Raw genomic sequence first — 20,950 nt, 5'->3', positions numbered from 1 at the left:
AATTATAATTATGTTGTTGTTGTTGGGGTTTTTTTTAAAAAATGGCTGTTTATTATGTATTATTTATTATAAATTTATTATTTATATCCCACCCATCTGGCTGGGCTTCCCGAGCCACTCTGGGCGGCTTCCAACAAAAGATTTAAAATACATTAAAAGCTTCCCTAACAGGGCTGCCTTCAGATGTCTTCTAAATGTCAGAAAGTTGTTTATTTCCTTGACACCTGATGGGAGGGCGTTCCACAGGGCGGGTGCCACTACCGAGAAGGCCCTCTGCCTGGTTCCCTGTAACTTCGCTTCTCGCAGCGACGGAACTGCCAGAAGGCCCTCAGCATTGGAGACCTCAGTGTCCGGGTTGGACGATGGGAGATGCTTCTTCAGGTATACAATAATTGGGAGACAAATTGAAATTGCAGAGTTTTGAAAAACTAAAAAATAAAGTGCGAGATTGGCTTCATTATTATCAGATAATGGAGGCATATAATTTGGAAAAGAAAATTGGCTTCAAGATGGAAAAATCAAAATTGGAAACAGAACTGTTAGATCCCAAAACCAAGATTTTGTCAAAGATGTATAACTTGCTGTTGAAATGGAATACTCAGGTTGAAACGGTGAAATCTGCTATGATTAAATGGGCACAAGATGTTGGACATAACATAATGATGGCTGACTGGGAACAGTTATGGATCACTGGTATGAAGTTTACGGCATGTAATGCCTTAAGAGAGAATATTATGAAAATGATATACAGGTGGTACATGACACCAGTCAAGCTTGCAAAAATCTATCATTTGCCCGATAATAAATGTTGGAAATGTAAAGAAACTGAAAGTACATTCTTTCACCTTTGGTGGACGTGTCCAAGGATTAAGGCTTTCTGGGAGATGATTTATAATGAAATGAAAAAGGTATTTAAATATACCTTTCTGAAGAAACCAGAGGCCTTTCTCCTGGGCATGGTTGGCCAACTGGTGTTAAAGAAGGATAGAACTTTCTTTATGTACACTACAACAGCAGCAAGAATACTTATTGCAAAGTATTGGAAGACACAAGATTTACCCACTCTGGAAGAATGGCAGATGAAGGTGATGGACTATATGGAACTGGCGGAAATGACCGGCAGAATCCGAGACCAGGGAGAAGAGTCGGTGGAAGAAGATTGGAAGAAATTTAAAGACTATCTGCAGAAATACTGCAAAATTAATGAATGTTAGAATGATGTTGGATTGAAGTTAAGTGGTTTTTAGCAGCAATGTTATAAAGGAATATGTAAAAATGGATTTGTTAACAGGTGATAATCTAAAGTTATAATATATTAAGATAAAATCAAAGAGGGAAAGGATTTGCTGAATCAACTAATTGAATTGGAATACAAAAAAGGGAGGTGTGAGGAGGTCAGGGAAACAAGCAAATGAAGGATAAGATATGGAAAGACTGATCTGTTTTTAACTGTTTTTACCTTGTATTTTCATATATATTTTTCTTCTTTTCTTTCTTCTTTTCTTTTTTATTTTGTAATATGTTGAAACTTTAATAAATATCTGTTTTTTAAAAAGGTATACAATAATTGGGAACCTGTCATAAGGAATATTCATCTGTGGTTACATTCTCCCAAGTCACATTCAAAATAAGGCGGGGGGGGGGAGAGAATGGATGGAATCGTGGAGTGAGCAAAGCTAACTGTCAGGGACCGGACTGAACAGGAGGAATGGGAAATGAGCCCTTGGTCTGATGGGCTCCTCTCAGAAGAGGAGGAGGCGTGGGAGGTTTTGCCCTCCCTGTCTCCAGCAATTTCAGGAGGAAAGGGAGACTGGGATGATGTACAGCTGAATGAGGAAATGCCTAGTTATGAGATAGTGGAGAAGGAGGGAGAAGTGAGAGAGCAGAGAGCAGAGTATGGGAGACCCTCCTGGTCCAAGGGCTCACTGGTCCCTCCACATTCAAGAGTAGAGAATGCGGAAGGATGTGGCTCCTGTGACTTCCTGTCGGTTTCCAGAATGTTGTGGGAGACGGAAGAGGAGGGACTCAGAGTAGCCAACGTCTCCTACCTGTGGAGACATGGATCTTTTGTCTTGCAACCAGATGAGTGAATAATAATAATAAAAATAAAAATTTATTATTTATACCCTGCCCATCTAGCTGGGCTTCCCCAGCCACTCTGGGCAGCTTCCAACAAAATATTAAAATACCATAATGCATCAAACATTAAAAGCTTCCCTAAACAGGGCTACCTTCAGATGTCTTCTAAAAGTCTGGTAGTTGTTTTTCTCTTTGACATCTGGTGGGAGGGCATTTCACAGGGCGGGCACCACTACCGAGAAGGCCCTCTGCCTGGTTCCTTGTAACTTGACTTCTCGCAGTGAGGGAACCGCCAGAAGGCCCTCGGAACTGGACCTCAGTATCTGGGCTGAAAGATGGGGGTGGAGACGCTCCTTCAGATAAAGCCATAAGATACAAACTGTTTGTTCTTCTTGCCTCTGAGGAGAGGATACTCCTCGCCTGACACTAACAGCAAAAATTAAGAGATCAAAATGACGAAACATTAATTAAGGGTTGGAAGCTTTTTGTAGAATATCCAATGAACTATGATAGTTGCATGGAAAGACAAGCAGGATTTGAACTATGAGCAACGGCAGAAAGACACAAAGGCTAATCACTCAGGATGTAGATATGGAATTTTGTAAGTTGAAATAATAATGATGATGATGATGATGATGATGATAAAAGACAGAGCTGTTCCACCAGGCCTTTGGCCAAGGCACAGTCTGACCCCCTCCTTTGGTAACCCTCACAGAACTCTAGCCCAATGGTTGCCATTAATTTGATTTTGAATTGATTTTAGAATGAATTGATTTTAGAATGCTGTGTTACTTTTATTGTTGTTAGCCGCTCTGAGCCTGGTTTCGGCTGGAGAGGGCGGGATAGAAATAAAATTTTATTATTATTAAGTTGAAATACAGAGCATTAAAGGAAAAAACAAAGAACACCATGGAAGGGGAGGTGGGAGGTCAATGGATAAATTAACGGTATTGTCGATGGTAAAGTATGTTAACTTTTGAAAACAAAATAAACAAAATTTAAGAATAAATAAATCCCATCCATGTTACAGGAGAGCCAGACTTTAAAAGACAGACCGAGATGGATTCCTTTCAGCTCCAGACACTTGCCTCATTTGCATGTGGTTTTCACATTGACAGAACACAATTTCACCATCAAAATGCAAAGCTTCTGCTAGCTAATTCCCTTTTAGCAAATTTGATACTATATTTGACTAGGGGCTTTGTCAGGCCAACTGTCAAGGCAAAGCCAAAAGAAGGGGTTTTCCAGACTTTCCCTTGGGACAAGTGAAACCCTTTCTTGAGACTAGGAGTGAGTGAAAAAGAATCAGCTAGATTCAGTTTTCCTATGAAGCTGAATCTATGAAACTCATACTTTCTGAAATAATACGAGAACTGAAACACGGCCAGCCTGCAAAAATCCACACTCATCTGAATTTTGTGATACAGTTCTCCAACCACTGTTTACAAAAATGCACATATGAGGGGGAAATGTGCCTTTAAAATGAATTTATTGGTGTAAACGACATACAAAAATGCATTATGTTAGGAGTACAAAAATTCTGAAATTAGCACCAAAATGCTGTAGAGTTTTCATGAGGATTCCCCACCCCCCAAAAAAATCACAAATTGGGGCAGAAATACGAATAACTGAAATGAAGATCAAAGAAGTGGGAAACTGAGAGAACTTAAATTGGCAGATGCTTCTTGATTGGACTAGATGATCCTTAGGGTACGTTCCAATTCTATGATTCTATCACTACAGACTGCTGGTATTTTGAAGGAAGAATTCAAGTAAATGTAGGTACGTGCAACTGGAGTGGATTAAAGAATTTTGTTGCCCCAGCACACAAAAAACCCACTTCTTTTTTTAAAAAGCAGACTTCTTAGGAAAGCAATGTGGGGAAAGGCATTGAAAAGTGTGGGGTTGGTGAATGATTAACGGGAAGATATGTAAAGGTAAAAGATAAAGGACCCCTGGACAGTTAAGTCCAGTCAAAGGGGTTGCGGCGCTCATCTCGCTTTCAGGCCGAGGGAGCCGGCGTTTGTCCACAGACAGCTTTCCAGGCCATGTGACCAGCAGGACTAAACTGCTTCTGGCACAACAGGACACCGTGACAGAAGCCAAAGCACACGGAAATACCGTTTATCTCCCCACCGCAGCTGTACCTATTTATCTACTTGCACTGGCGTGCTTTTGAACTGCTAGGTTGGCAGGAGCTGGGATGGAGCAACAGGAGCTCACCCCGTCACGGGGATTTGAACTGCCGACCTTCTGATCGGTAAGCCCAAGAGGCCCAGTGGTTTAGACCACAGCGCCACCCGCGTCCCAGAAGATGTGTAAACACCCTCCAAACAAATCAGCCTGGAAGCAAGATGAATGTACAGTGGTACCTCGGGTTACAGACACTTCAGGTTACAGACTCTGCTAACCCAGAAATAATACCTCAGGTTAAGAACTTTGCTTCAGGATGAGAACAGAAATTGTGTGGCGGCAGTGGGAAGCCCCATTAGCTAAAGTGGTACCTCAGGTTAAGAACAGTTTCAGGTTAAGAACGGACCTCCAGAACGAACTAAGTTCTTAACCCGAGGTACCACTGTACATTGCTGTATAGCCTCCCAGCAAAATTCAGAGCAAATGGTCAATAAAGGCTGGTGCACATTACGTAAGAGTAAATACAGTATCTCTCTAGATAAAGATACAGATGACATAAGTATGATAGCTGTTAATTACATAGAAATAAACAATACACCTCACCATTTTCGAGGACCAAGCAGCCCATAGGCGTGTTCAGCAATGGCGACCAGATGATGTCAACTCTTGATGGGCAACTTCAAGACTTAGCTCTCTCTTCTTGTCGATATCCTTCTTAAATTGTGGAGCCCAGAACTGGACACAGTACTGCAGGTGGGGTCAGACCAAGGCAGAATAGAGTGGGACTATTACTTCCCTGGATCTGGATGTTCCTGGGATAGCTCAGTCAGAAAGAGCATGAGATGCTTAACCTCGGGGCTGCAGGTTTGAGCCCCACATTGGGCAAAATATTTCTGCATTTGCAGGGGGTTGGACTAGATGACCCTTGGGGTCCCTTCCAAGTCTACACTTCAGTGGATACTAGACTTCTCAGAGCCGGTCAGACTATTGGTCCTCTTGGTTAAGTACCGTCTACTGTGAATGACAGGGTTTCAGGAAAATGTATCCCACATTGCCATTGCCGGAGAATGTTCCTTTTGTTGCCCTCTTATTTCACCTGCATAAGAAGAATGTGGTGGATGGAACTATCTGCACTCCAGATCAAAAGCAAAAAAATAATAACTGCAAAATACAAAAGCAGCATCCATTAAAAGCAGATTCAGGAGCCATTTTTTAAAATAATAAGAAGAAGGAAGCAGCCAGGTGTATCTTGTAGAGAGGGGCATTACACTCATGGAACAACAACATTTCAGCTGCCCAAAAGAGGTTCATATGTGGAAGCAACCTGGGTCAGCCTTAATCATTCTTTCAAATAATTTCTGCTGGTATCTGGAAGCACCTGCAAAGCTTATGCCGGACTCTTACTACAGTAGCAGTCCAAACCTGTTGCTTTTTTAAAAAATCATGGGACTCTTGTGCCTCCTGCTGGTCAAACCAGAGAGTACAGTCTTATCTGATCTGTGTGACGTTCCCATGTCCTACAGTACAGGTGGATTCCATGGAGAAAGAAAGACTCTACAGGATGTGGGTGTGTTTTGTGACGCAGGGGAGAGGCACACATACAGCATGACTGGCCCTCCCATTAGGCAGTTTGAGGTAACTGCCTTGGGTGGCAAAGGATCGGGGGCAGCAGCAGCACATGCCCTCTCCTGGTGCCCCCTAAACTGGCCTGCTGTCTCAGGTGTGGTGGAATCAACTCCCATCAAGGAGATAAAGAACTACACAACTTTTAGAAGACATCTGAAGGAAGTCCTGTATTGGAAAGTTTTTAATGTTTGATGTTCTATTATATTTTTATATGTTTGGGAAGCAGCCCAGGGTGGCTGGGGCAACCCAGCCAGATGGCCAGGGTATTATTATTATTATTATTATTATTATTATTATTATTATTATTATTATTATCATCATCATCATCATCATCAGTGGGAGGGGTGCCATCTTGCTGTTCACCTCTTAAGCCAGAAGTTCTCAACCTGTGGGTCCCAGGATGTTGTTGAACTACAACTCCCATCATCCCTGAGCTCTGACCTTGCTAGCTAGGGATGATGGGAGTTGTAGTCCAACAACATCTGGGGACCCACGGGTTGAGAACCGCTGTCTAAAACAGTATCATTCTCCTTTAAACAGGCATGCCTTTCCCCAAAGGATCCTGGGAAATGTAGTTTGAGAATTTATTTATATCATAAAAATCATACACAAATCAATTCAGTTTGCATTTGAAGGCAAACCTACCTGGTTCACGCTTTCTGGAACAATATGCCAAACAAAACACAGCCATCCTTCAAAATTTGCACTTCTCCGAATTTTGCAATGCAGTTCTCTGGCCAAGTAATGTGTTTTAAAAATATACCGGGGTAAAGCATGCATAGAAATGCACACATGCATGAAAATAACATACAAAAATGGATTAGGTAAAGGTAAAGGGACCCCTGACCGTTAGGTCCAGTCGTGGCCGACTCTGGGCTTGCGGCGCTCATCTCGCTTTATTGGCCGAGGGAGCCGGCGTACAGCTTCCGGGTCATGTGGCCAGCATGACTAAGCCACTTCTGGCGAACCAGACCAGTGCACGGAAACGCCGTTTACCTTCCCGCCGGAGCGGTACCTATTTATCTACTTTCACTTTGACATGCTTTCAAACTGCTAGGTTGGCAGGAGCAGGGACCGAGCAACGGGAGCTCAGCCCGGCGCGGGGATTCGAACTGCCGACCTTCTGATCGGCAAGCCCTAGGCTCTGTGGTTTAACCCACATCGCCACCCGCGTCCCATACCAAAACGGATTACATTATGGAAAACTGCTTTGCAAAAACATGCCTGCTATGCGAAAATGCACTGAAATGTGTGCGTCAGCAGAAATCTACTGATAAGTTTCATGAGGACTTTCAATTAAAAATAAGATAAAATCGCAAAGGGATGTGGAAATGTGGATAACAGAACTTTAGAATGGAAAAGTGAGAAACAGAGAAATGGAAATGGATGGTTCCGCCCCTACCTACCCACAGCTAAACTTCTTAAAATCACTTTATTACATTGCATGTGCGGCCTGTAGAGGGCACTGGTGTTTTCAAATTCCATCTTGTAGCAGTTGGGCTACTGCAACCACAATATTGCCACAATACAGATTGGCAATGGAAGAACTTGCTCAGGGTTTCTACAGGACCAGAGTCGGCATGTGGTTTCCCTGAGCAAACTATCACCACACCAACTTCCTTGAGAACTCCCCAAATCCAGGATGTGAGGCCAAGAGTGACTTAAGGACCTTCTCCCTGTTGAATGGTCACTTTAAAATGTGAAGGTTCATTATTGTTTCACAAGTTGTGTATGTCTTTAAGGGCCAGGGCCAGGGCAAATAACGAGACCCAGTCTTGCAGCTGTGAAACTGCTGAGCTGTGTTAATCAAGCTGTGTCAGCAATTGGGTATAGTATATAAGGAGCAGCACCTAGCTCTCCTATTACCCTGGGGTGTATAAGGAGTTTTTGTTTTTGTTATTAAAACCTTGTTTAAGTTATTTTTGACTCCCTTTTTAATGCATGGTCTCCCCAGCAAGCTCTCTGCAGCGCTACTAAACTGTAAATAGCCAACACTCCCCCTCCCCCTCCACCAAATAGGAGCTTCCAGTCTGAATGTTGACAGTGGGGCGAGAGAGAGAAGGGGAGAGGGGCTCTGGGAAAGCCAAACACAACATGTTAGGAATGTGAACGAATGCCGTTGCACATGGACTTTTGCTTCGTTTCTGGATGAGGGTGGCCTGAAGCCAAAGGCTTTGCTCCTCTGTTTATAAATAATTGACCCAAAATATGAAAAGTCACCAGTACAATTTTCCACGCTTGGAAACAGAAGCTGGGAAGCAGTCTGAAACCTAACGATTGCCTTAGGAAACAGGGAGTGCGAAACAAATGCTTTGGGTGAATGTAAGCGTTCAAGGAAGCTGGAAGAAGAGGTCTGGAGTGGCCTGTCCCTTTTATTCCATCTGCTTTTAGCAAGCCACTAGCCTCTTCTCTCCTCTGCCAGTTGCTCTTAGCAGACTTCTAAGCTCCTAAGGTAAAGGGACCCCTGACCATTAGGTCCAGTCGTGGCCGACTCTGGGGTTGCGGCGCACATCTCGCTTAATTGGCCGAGGGAGCCGGCATACAGCTTCCGGGTCATGTGGCCAGCATGACTAAGCCGCTTCTGGCGAACCAGAGCAGCGCACGGAAACGCCGTTTACCTTCCCGCCAGAGTGGTAAACTACCGTATTTTTCGCTCTATAACACGCACCCGGCCATAACACGCCCGTAGTCTTTAGAGGAGGAAAATCCGTAGGCATGCCACCCGTAGGCATTCCCTCCATAACACGCACAGACATTTCCCCTTACTTTTTAGGAGGAAAAAAGTGAGTGTTATGGTGCAAAAAATACGGTATTTATCTACTTGCACTTTGACGTGCTTTTGCACTGCTAGGTTAGCAGGAGCAGGGACAGAGCAACAGGAGCTCACCCTGTCACGGGGATTCGAACCGCCGACCTTCTGATCAGCAAGTCCTAGGCTCTGTAGTTTAACCCACAGCACCACCTGCATTCCTTCTAAGCTCCTAGCAGGCTTTAAAATAAAATGCAAGCTTGTCAGATTATTTAATAGGCAGCTTTATATGCGAGCAAAAGACCAAAGTTAAGTAGCATTGTTTGGTATCTAAAAAGAGAACCAGATGTTATAAAAGCTCTCACGACAGCTGGTGCTAAAAATAAAAGCCATGGATGCAGCTCCCCCTCCCTTCCCTAATGTTAAGGGACATGGATCATGAATCGCAATAATACCAATTATAGTAATATTGCACATTTTAAACTCACCTTTCCTGCAAGGAGTTCAGGCTGGCACGCCTTTTGAGCCCTGCAAAAAGGCCCTTTGAGGTAGGCTGAGACTGAGCAAGTTGCTTGAAGTCATTAAGCAGACTCCCCAGTGAGATTAGAACTCGCTCCTTGTTCCATTGCTCCGGCTCGTATTTCACAGATCATGTCCAGCAGTAGCCAGTGTTGTGGATTAAGATCAGGGAAACAAAAGCCTGGCATAATGAATCATCCCATAAAGCTACAGCAGACCAGCAGGGAGCACAATTTTCAATGGAATATTGTTGGCCATCATTGCAACATGCCTTAGGAAGGAAAATTTCTTCTTTTGGTGGATATATGCAAATAGGTTACATAAGTACGTGAGAAGAGTCGTGCTGGATCAGGCCAATGGCCCGAACTACTCCAGTATCCTGTTCTCAAACTTGGGCCACACTTCCTGAATAAATGTTCACTTGTGATTTTTTTATTGCTCAGAAATACATTGGAATATAAAAAGAAACCATTCGGTATACAGTGGTACCTTGGTTCTCAAACTTAATCCATTCCAGAAGTCTGTTCCAAAACCAAAGCGTTCCAAAACCAAGGCACGCTTTCCTGTAGGAAGTAATGCAAAATGGATTAATCCATTCCAGACTTTTAAAATCAACCCCTAAAACAGCAGTTTAACAAGAATTTTACTAACGAGACCATCAATCCATAAAATGAAAGCAATAAACAATGTACTGCAGTCACACAATCAATCAATGAAACAGTAGCTGAACTGGGTTCCACACAGTCACAAAAACAAAACAAAAAGACCCTCAAAAACAAAAACACAAAATAAATAACAAAAACAGACAGACCTCAGCGTAACACTCAAAATGGAAGTGTGGCACTCAAATTGGAAGTGTAACACTCAAAACGGAGAACGTTCAGCTTCTGAGAAGAGTTTGCAAACTGGAACACTTACCGTACTTCTGGGTTTGCAGTGTTTGGATTCCAAGTTGTTTGAGTACCAAGGCGTTTGAGAACCAAGGTACCACTGTACTATGCCATATGACACGGTTTCTTCGATGGTCCTTGAATCTTCCCTCCATACTTGCCATTCTCTCCTGCCACACCAGTGCGGTAATATCATTTGGTAATCCTAATAGACTATTTTCAAAGGTGAAATGTTGGAGGGTATGCAGTGCACAGCTGGAAAAGCCAGCTTTAGGATCACCGCCCCATGATATACGATAAGGTGTGGTGCTGCCAGTAGTTTCACTGGCAGGTGATCTAAGTGATCTTACAGGTCTGTTCAGTGCGAAGGAGAGCTATCGGGTAGCCTGGTACAGAATTGCTCTTGGGCCATAGCTCCCAGCAGCCCTAAACTGCATGACTAACAGACAGAGATTATAGGAGTTACAGTCCAACAAACATTTGGAGGGGCCACAGACTTCCCTTCCTTGTTGTAGACTCCGAACAGGATCATCCACCCACTGTTCCGGGGGTGTGTGTGTGAATCTACATAGCTGTGGAATCAAGTAATACTGTACAGTCATACCTCAGCTTCAGGTTACAGATGCTTCAGGTTACAGACTCCGCTAACCCAGAAATAGTACCTCGGGTTAAGAACTTTGCTTCAGGATGAGAACAGAAATCATGCTCCGGTGGCACGGCAGTGGTGGGAAGCCCCATTAGCTAAAGTGGTACCTCAGGTTAAGAACCGTTTCAGTAAGAACGGACCCCCAGAACGAATTAAGTTCTTAACCAGAGGTACCACTGTACAGTGGATGCTTGGGCTGTGTACGTGATCCGTGAGGGATGCACATTCACAACCCGCAGCACTTGCAACCTGCAGCGGCGCTTCTGCACACACACGGGTTCATAGAATCATAGAATCATAGAATCATAGAATCATAGAGTTGGAAGAGACCACAAGGGCCATCGAGTCCAACCCCCTGCCAAGCAGGAAACACCATCAGAGCACTCCTGACATATGGTTGTCAAGCCTCTGCTTAAAGACCTCCAAAGTAGGAGACTCCACCACACTCCTTGGCAGCAAATTCCACTGTCGAACAGCTCTTACTGTCAGGAAGTTCTTCCTAATGTTTAGGTGGAATCTTCTTTCTTGTAGTTTGGATCCATTGCTCCGTGTCCGCTTCTCTGGAGCAGCAGAAAACAACCTTTCTCCCTCCTCTATGTGACATCCTTTTATATATTTGAACATGACTATCATATCACCCCTTAACCTCCTCTTCTCCAGGCTAAACATGCCCAGCTCCCTTAGCCGTTCCTCATAAGGCATCGTTTCCAGGCCTTTGACCATTTTGGTTGCCCTCCTCTGGACACGTTCCAGTTTGTCAGTGTCCTTCTTGAATTGTGGTGCCCAGAACTGGACACAGTACTCCAGGTGTGGTCTGACCAGAGCAGAATACAGTGGCACTATTACTTCCCTTGATCTAGATGCTATACTCCTATTGATGCAGCCCAGAATTGCATTGGCTTTTTTAGCTGCCGCGTCACACTGTTGGCTCATGTCAAGTTTGTGGTCAACCAAGACTCCTAGATCCTTTTCACATGTACTGCTCTCAAGCCAGGTGTCACCCATCTTGTATTTGTGCCTCTCATTTTTTTTGCCCAAGTGCAATACTTTACATTTCTCCCTGTTAAAATTCATTTTGTTTGTTTTTGCCCAGTTCTCTAATCTGTCAAGGTCGTTTTGAAGTGTGATCCTGTCCTCTGGGGTGTTAGCCACCCCTCCCAGTTTGGTGTCATCTGCAAATTTGATCAGGATGCCCTTGAGTCCATCATCCAAGTCGTTGATAAAGATGTTAAATAAGACCGGGCCCAAGACAGAACCCTGTGGCACCCCACTAGTCACTCTTCTCCAGGATGAAGAGGAACCATTGATGAGCACCCTTTGGGTTCGGTCAGTCAGCCAGTTACAAATCCACTGAGTGGTAGCAGAGTCAAGACCACATTTTACCAGCTTCTTTACAAGAATATCATGGGGCACCTTGTCAAATGCCTTACTGAAATCAAGGTAGGCTATATCCACTGAGTTCCCTTCATCTACCAGGCTTGTAATTCTGTCAAAAAATGAGATCAGGTTAGTCTGACATGACTTATTTTTCAGAAATCCATGCTGACTATTGGTGATCACAGCATTCCTTTCTAGGTGCTCACAGACTGTTTGCTTAATGATCTGCTCCAGAATCTTCCCTGCTATTGATGTCAGACTGACTGGGCGGTAATTATTTGGGTCCTCTCTTTTCCCCTTTTTGAAAATAGGGACAACATTTGCCCTCCTCCAGTCTGCCGGGACTTCGCCTGTTCTCCAGGATTTCTCGAAGATGACTGCCAGTGGTTCTGAGATCACATCTGCCAGTTCTTTTAATACTCTTGGATGCAGTTCATCTGGCCCTGGAGACTTGAATACATCTAAACTAGCCAAATATTCTTGTACTGTCTCCTTAGTTATTCTGGGCTGTGTTTCCTTTGCAGAATCATTTGCTCCAAATTCTTCAGGTCGGGCATTGTTTTCTTTATCGGAGAAGACTGAGGCAAAGAAGGCATTGAGGAGTTCAGCCCTTTCTGTGTCCCCTGTTTGCATTTCACCATCTTCTCCTCTGAGTGACCCCACTGTTTCTTTGTTCTTCCTTTTGCTACGAACATACCCATAAAAGCCTTTTTTGTTGCTTTTAACCTCTCTAGCAAGCCTGAGTTCATTCTGTGCTTTAGCTTTTTTGACTTTGTGTCTACACGTGCTGGCTATTTGTTTGAATTCCTCTTTGGTGGTTTCCCCCCTTTTCCATTTTTTGTACACATCCTTTTTTAATCTTAATTCAGTTAAAAGTTCTTTAGATAGCCACCCTGGCTTCTTTAGGCACCTTCCATGTTTCCGTCTCATTGGTATTGCCTGACGTTGTGCTTTTACTATCTCCCTCTTAACAAACTCCCAGCCATCATGAACTCCCTTTCCTTTTAGTATTGCTGTCCATGGGATCTCACCCAGCACTTCCCTAAGTTTTATGAAGTCGGCTTTCTTAAAGTCAAGAAATTGAGTCCTAGTATGCTTGGCTGCTCCTTTCCGCTGTATAGTAAACTTCAGAAGAGCATGATCTCTCGCGCCTAATGATCCTTCCACTTCTACCCCACTAACCAGGTCATCAACATTGGTTAGGACCAGATCTAAAATGGCTGTTCCTCTTGTTGCTTCTCCCACTTTCTGGACAATGAAGTTGTCTGCAAGGCCAGTGAGGAATCTGTTTGACCTTATGCTCTTGGCTGAGTTTGACGTCCAACAAATATCCGGGTAATTGAAGTCCCCCATTACTACTATCTCCCTTCCTTTTGCATGCTTGGCCATCTGTTCCAGGAAGGCATCATCTATGTCCTCCGTTTGGCTTGGGGATCTATAGTAAACTCCCACAATGAGGTCTCTGTTATTCTTCTCTCCCTTAATTTTGACCCAAATGCTCTCACATTGGCTTTGAGGTTCTAAATCTTGGATCTCTTCACAGGTATACACATCCCTGACATATAACGCCACTCCTCCTCCTTTCTTGTCTGGTCTGTTTCTCTGAAATAGATTGTATCCCCCCATTATTACATTCCAATCGTGGGACTTATCCCACCAGGTTTCAGTGATGCCTATTATGTCATATTTAGTTTGCTGTACCAAGAGCTCAAGCTCATCTTGTTTATTTCCCATGCTTTGCGCATTAGTGTACAGACATTGAAGTCCATTAATCATTCCCCCGTGTCTCTTATTTAAGGATTTTTTCCTCCCACCACTAGGTCCGCGTGCTGTTTGCTCCATTTGGTCTATGGCATTTGGATGATCATCTTCATTAATTGATAGACTCCTACCTTCAGGAGCACTGTCTCCCTCCCCCACATTAGTCAGTTTAAAGCCCTCCTGATGAGGTTTCTGAGATTTTTGGCAAAAACATTCCTCCCAACCGTTGTGAGGTGCAGCCCATCACTTGCCAGAAGTCCATCTTCAAGAAACTGCAGTCCGTGATCTAAGAATCCAAACCGTTCCTGTTTACACCATTTGCGAAGCCAGCTGTTCACTTCCACTATTTTCCCCTCTCTCCCTGGGCCACGTCGTTCAACTGGGAGGACAGATGAGATGACAATTTGTGCATTTAGTTGCTTCAATTTCCTGCCGAGAGCCTCGTAGTCTCTTTTGATCTTCTGGAGGCTATTGCTTGCAGTGTCATTGGTTCCCACATGAACCAAGAGGAAGGGGTATTTGTCAGTGGGTTTTATGATTCCTTGCAGTCGTTCAGTTACATCTTGGATCTTAGCCCCGGGGAGACAGCACACTTCCCGAGACATCTTGTCAGGCCCACAGATCACTGCTTCTGTTCCCCTCAGTAGGGAATCCCCTATCACCACTACACGCCTCCTCTTGGGTTTGGTCGGGGTTCTTCCGTGAGCTGTCCGTTCCAAGGTCGCCTGCACATTCCCTGAGGACTGACTTTGCTGCTTGTCTTCATATACCTGATCGACTGTAATGAGGGAGAGATCCTCAAATGGAGTCTGCTCTTCGTCTTCCATGCTAGGGGAGAGGACCTCAAAGCGATTGTGTATTTCTAAACAATCAGAGTGAACCCTGGGCCTCCTACTTCTTTGAGTCACGTTTCTCCATATATGTGGCTCCTGTGTTGATGAACTAGCCTCCTTCTCAGGGGAGTCCCCTGTCTCCTCCTTGGTGGGGACGGTGTGCTCTGTTGCTTCCAAGAAGAGCTCCAGCTCTCTAATTCTTTGGAGCGTAGCTACACGTTCCTCCAGTTGCTGGACTTTGTCTTTTAAAAGGGCAATCAACATGCAATTGCTGCAGGTGAAGCTGCCTGCAACCTTTGGCAAGATGGCAAACATTGCGCAGGAATCGCAGGCGACTGCAGCTGTTCCCTCCCCTTCCAGCTTGAGATCGTGTTGTTGGGGGTGGCTACAGAGGTCCTCCATCATAAAAAGCTTGAAGACAGGACAAATAACTTCGCCCACAAAAAAAAAAAAACCCTAGGTCTCCCCCAACAAACGTTTGAGACTAGCTCCCCTAAATCTAAAAGATGGATATAACTGCACGCGCCGCTAGGCGCGCGCCGCTGCCCTACAAACTCTGATAAGCTCCTCCCACAGCTAATCCCCTGCCTCAACAGAAACCCTGCCCCCTCTGACCTTTACACAGGGAAAACAGCTAATCAGCCACAAGAAACACACACACACAAGAAAACCCTTTTTGCTCCTTCTTCAACTGCTGCCCTACAAACTCTGATAAGCTCCTCCCACAGCTAATCCCCTGCCTCAACCCAATTTGGCACCTCTAGGCATGGGTTGCAATTTGGGTTGCAATTTGGCACCTCTAGGCATGCACAAAGCGTGATTTAACACTTCTGTGAATGCGCGACCGCCAAAACCTGGAAGTAACCTGTTCTGGTACTTCCGGGTTTCAGCGGTCCGCAACCCAAAAAAACACAACCTGAAGCATCTGTAACCCGAGGTAAGGCTGTACTTAGGAAGACCAGATGGAAAAAGAAACACGGCCTTTAATAGTTGTGTAGAAAATTTCAGAGGATGTGACTGGCATGGCAAAACACGCCTGAATTCCCCTCTTTGGCACAGCTATTAAAGGCGCTGGGGCCCCGCCCTCTTTTCCACCTGAACCCGCCCACATAAATCGTATTTTGCCTAACCCTGACGCACGTAATGCCTGCTGCCTAATCTCACTTCTAGACATATAAATGCTTGACCTAATCTAATCATCGAAAAGGGAAATGTTACAAACAAGCTTCACCTTTAGACTTGCAGCTACTGTCAGAACGATATCGAGAGTGATGAGGAAGTTCTCTCTAATTCTGACAGCTGAGATTGTGGGAGGTGAAGGAGGGGCTTGAATCCAGCAAAGAATGTCCTCAGCAGCAAAGATGCATCTGCCAACGTTTTCTTTCCAATCCTTCCACCCTTAAGCCTCGATCTGTTTATGTGGGGACAACACAAGGCAAGAAAGGCTAGGGCAAGCACCGCCCACCACTTGAATGAAAACAGGGTTGAAGAATGAAGGTTACCAACTTATTCTCTCTTTTTTAAAAAAACGGGCCTTGATCCTGCGCCTTTAGCAACAGCATTATCTAAAGGCTTATACAGTGGTACCTTGGGATAAGAACTTAATTCGTTCTGGAGGTCCGTTCTTAACCTGAAACTGTTCTTAACCTGAGGTACCACTTTAGCTAATGGGGCCTCCCGCTGCCGCCGCGCGATTTCAGTTCTCATCCTGAGGTAAAGTTCTTAACCCGAGGTACTATTTCTGGGCTAGCGGAGTCTGTAACCTGAAGCATCTGTAACCTGAAGCATCTGTAACCCGAGGTACCACTGTAGTGCATATTTACATGCCGTGAAAAAGTTTGCCCACAGATTGAGGGCAGAGCTACAAAATACATTAAAAGTGCATAACTTCCACCCCAAGTATCCTGGAAACTGTAATTCCCCCCTCACAGAGCTACAGTTTTCAGCATGCTTAGCAAACCACAGTGCTCAGGGTCCACAGAAGTTGTGTGCTTTCAGTGTGGGTTGGACAAAGTATGAGCCTGAACAGTGCGCTTTTCGGTAGCATAGAAGAAGAAGAAGAAGAGTTTGGATTTGATATCCCGCCTTTCACTCCCCTTCAGGAGTCTCAAAGCGGCTAACATTCTCCTTTCCCTTCCTCCCCCACAACAAACACTCTGTGAGGTGAGTGGGGCTGAGAGACTTCAGAGAAGTGTGACTAGCCCAAGGTCACCCAGCAGCTGCATGGGGAGGAGCGGAGACGCGAACCCGGTTTCCCAGATTACGTGACTACCGCTCTTAACCACTACACCACACTGGCTCTCCATAGGGAGCCATCCCTGCACCGGTTGGCCTCGTGCACCTATAATAGCATTGCAGAAGCGGCGATTTCAGCAAGTGTAGCTTGTTCTGCAAGGTGCATGAGTCCTCTTTCGCATCCGGCCACCCTAGCAACAACTCCTAGGTCTCACCAGCTTCATCGTGCTGTTACTACACTCCAGAAGGTTGCATAATGGAGGGTGGGAAGTCAAATCTGCCCTTACTGGTTCAGTTTCTTTTGCAGTCAGCAACAGAGCTCCTTCCCACCAAGTCTTTGTTCCAGCCCATGAAACGATTTTTAGCCCATTGATCATCTGCCTGATTAATCGACTCAATTTAAATAGCTTGACTATCTCCAGAACCTTAACGCCAATGCCCTTTTGACACACTGAAGTCAGAAGAGAGGTCACCTTGGTTAGGAAAAGCAGCAACCCAGCCTTCTTTTCTGCCTTCTGCAAGCTGATTGGCAGAAAGCTGTGGGTGAAGCTTCTCAGGGCAGGTCACAAACAAATGTGGTCGTTGTTTTTGGTTACCGCGCTGATCCAAGTGCTCCAAACAATTGCAATGAATCAAGGAAGGAAGGAAGGAAGGAAGGAAGGGTTAAGTTGTGGGTGAACATATCAGACGACACAGCGATTCTTCAAACAGCTCTTGTTTATTCACAGGCCAGAACTGAGCTGAAGGGTTCAGCCAGCCTGCTTATATAGAGCTCCACTACAACGCAACAGTAACCACTTTCTGTAACTAGCCAGTCACTGAACGTCACTTTCAATCCTTTATTTGCATATGTGGACCTGAGTGAAAACTATCTACAGTATCCCCCTGCTGGCCCAAGGTGAAAACTTCAGTACATAACAGGAAGGAAGGAAGGAAGGGAGGGAGGGAGGGAGGGAGGGAGGGGGGGAGAGAGAGAGAGAGAGAGAGAAAGAAAGAAAGAAAGAAAGAAAGAAAGAAAGAAAGAAAGAAAGAAAGAAAGAAAGAACAGCACTAGCCCTTTCCTTAAAAGCAATCAGTTCCCCAAAGCCTGTTGCCAGCAGAAAGACAGCAAGGAGGGAGCCAGTGTCCCTATTTCCCAGGGACAGTCCCAGAATTACAGGGCTGCCTTCAGATGTCTTTTAAAGATAGGATAGCTGCTTATTTACTTCACGTCTGAAGGGAGGGTGTTCCACAGGGTGGGCACCACTACCGAGAAGGCCCTCTGTCTGGTTCCCTGTAACCTCACTTCTCGCAATGAGGGAACCGCCAGAAGGCCCTCAGTGCTGGACCTCAGTGTCCGGGCTGAATGATGGGGGTGGAAACGCTCCTTTAGGTATACAGGACCGAGGCCATTTAGGGCTTTAAAGGTCAGCACCAACACTTTGAATTGTGCTCGGAAACGTACTGGGAGCCAATGCAAATCTCTCAGAACCGGTGTTATGTGGTCCCGGTGGCCACAACCAGTCACCAGTCTAGCTGCCGCATTCTGGATTAATTGCAGTTTCCGGGTCACCTTCAAAGGTAGCCCCACGTAGAGTGCATTGCAGTAGTCCAAGCCGGAGATAACCAGAGCATGCACCACTCTGGCGAGACAGTCCGCGGGCAGGTAGGGTCTCAGCCTGCGTACCAGATGGAGCTGGTAGACAGCTGCCCTGGACACAGAATTAACCTGCGTCTCCATGGACACTGTGAGTCCAAAATGACTCCCAGGCTGCGCACCTGGTCCTTCAGGGGCAGAGTTACCCCATTCAGGACCAGGTAATCCCCCACACCCGCCGCCCCCTGTCCCCCCAAAACAGTATTCTGTCTTGTCAGGATTGAACCTCAATCTGTTGGCCGCCATCCATCCATCCATCCATCCATGGGACTACAACTCCCATCAGCCCCCAGCCAACACATCTGCATAGCACCAGGTTGGCAAAAACTCCACTAGATCAAGCGGGACTTGGGCTTTTTTCAGCCATTAGAGCGGAGACGTGAGGCAACAGCTCCTTCCTTTCCTGGCCGTTCTGCTTCCTGCAGCGGTTACATGGTGAGCCCATTTCCCCTCACACGGCTCTCTGGCGCAAGAGGCAAAGGCGAAGCATCAACAGGGGCCTGGTCTTTTAAAAACCCAGTGATGAAACTTACATATATGCGTGAAACGTTAAAAAAGCAAAACAAAACACCACAATATTTCTGAATGAAGAAGCGTACCACGTGCCAGGTCCTCCTCCAGTCAGACTATTGCCCGTCTGCCATCTTACATATTGTCTTAGTTCTTTAAAATGGTTAACCACCTGGGGAGAAAGGCAGTACTGTACAGTGGTACCTCGGGTGCCCTCCATCTTTCCCAGCATCAGGGTCTTTTCCAGGGAGTCTTCTCTTCTCATGAGGTGGCCAAAGTATTGGAGCCTCAGCTTCACGATCTGTCCTTCCAGTGAGCACTCAGGGCTGATTTCCTTCAGAATGGATATCATAGAATCATAGAATTTATATACGGGACCGTACGTCCTGTTGCATCCGCACCACATACTCAAAACACTCTTATGCTACTTTAACATCCTTGGCTCCCCCAAAAGAATGCTGAGAACTGTAGTTCATTCAGGGTGCTCTGGGAGTTTTTTAGGACATACCTCGCAATGCTACAGTTCCCACCACCTTCAACCAACAACAGTTCCCAGGATTCTTTGAGGGAAATCCTGACTTTGGGTGGAGGGCTGTAGGCTCAGTGGTTGTTGTTGTTTAGTCGTTCAGTCGTGTCCGACTCTTCATGACCCCATGGACCAGAGCACGCCAGGCACTCCTGTCTTCCACTACCTCCCGCAGTTTGGTCAAACTCATGTTCGTAGCTTCGAGAACACTGTCCAACCATCTCGTCCTCTGTCGTCCCCTTCTCCTTGTGCCCTCCATCTTTCCCAACATCAGGGTCTTTTCCAGGGAGTCTTCTCTTCTCATGAGGTGGCCAAAGTATTGGAGCCTCAGCTTCACGATCTGTCCTTCCAGTGAGCACTCAGGGCTGATTTCCTTCAGAATGGATATCATAGAATCATAGAATTTATATACGGGACCGTACGTCCTGTTGCATCCGCACCACATACTCAAAACACTCTTATGCTACTTTAACATCCTTGGCTCCCCCAAAAGAATGCTGAGAACTGTAGTTCATTCAGGGTGCTCTGGGAGTTTTTTAGGACATACCTCGCAATGCTACAGTTCCCACCACCTTCAACCAACAACAGTTCCCAGGATTCTTTGAGGGAAATCCTGACTTTGGGTGGAGGGCTGTAGGCTCAGTGGTTGTTGTTGTTTAGTCGTTCAGTCGTGTCCGACTCTTCATGACCCCATGGACCAGAGCACGCCAGGCACTCCTGTCTTCCACTACCTCCCGCAGTTTGGTCAAACTCATGTTCGTAGCTTCGAGAACACTGTCCAACCATCTCGTCCTCTGTCGTCCCCTTCTCCTTGTGCCCTCCATCTTTCCCAGCATCAGGGTCTTTTCCAGGGAGTCTTCTCTTCTCATGAGGTGGCCAAAGTATTGGAGCCTCAGCTTCACGATCTGTCCTTCCAGTGAGCACTCAGGGCTGATTTCCTTCAGAATGGATATCATAGAATCATAGAATTTATATACGGGACCGTACGTCCTGTTGCATCCGCACCACATACTCAAAACACTCTTATGCTACTTTAACATCCTTGGCTCCCCCAAAAGAATGCTGAGAACTGTAGTTCATTCAGGGTGCTCTGGGAGTTTTTTAGGACATACCTCGCAATGCTACAGTTCCCACCACCTTCAACCAACAACAGTTCCCAGGATTCTTTGAGGGAAATCCTGACTTTGGGTGGAGGGCTGTAGGCTCAGTGGTTGTTGTTGTTTAGTCGTTCAGTCGTGTCCGACTCTTCATGACCCCATGGACCAGAGCACGCCAGGCACTCCTGTCTTCCACTACCTCCCGCAGTTTGGTCAAACTCATGTTCGTAGCTTCGAGAACACTGTCCAACCATCTCGTCCTCTGTCGTCCCCTTCTCCTTGTGCCCTCCATCTTTCCCAACATCAGGGTCTTTTCCAGGGAGTCTTCTCTTC

Source organism: Podarcis bocagei (assembly GCF_964188305.1).
Source record: "Podarcis bocagei genome assembly, chromosome: 2".
In the NCBI taxonomy this organism is placed as follows: domain Eukaryota; kingdom Metazoa; phylum Chordata; class Lepidosauria; order Squamata; family Lacertidae; genus Podarcis; species Podarcis bocagei.
Note: the sequence above shows the minus strand (reverse complement) of the source record.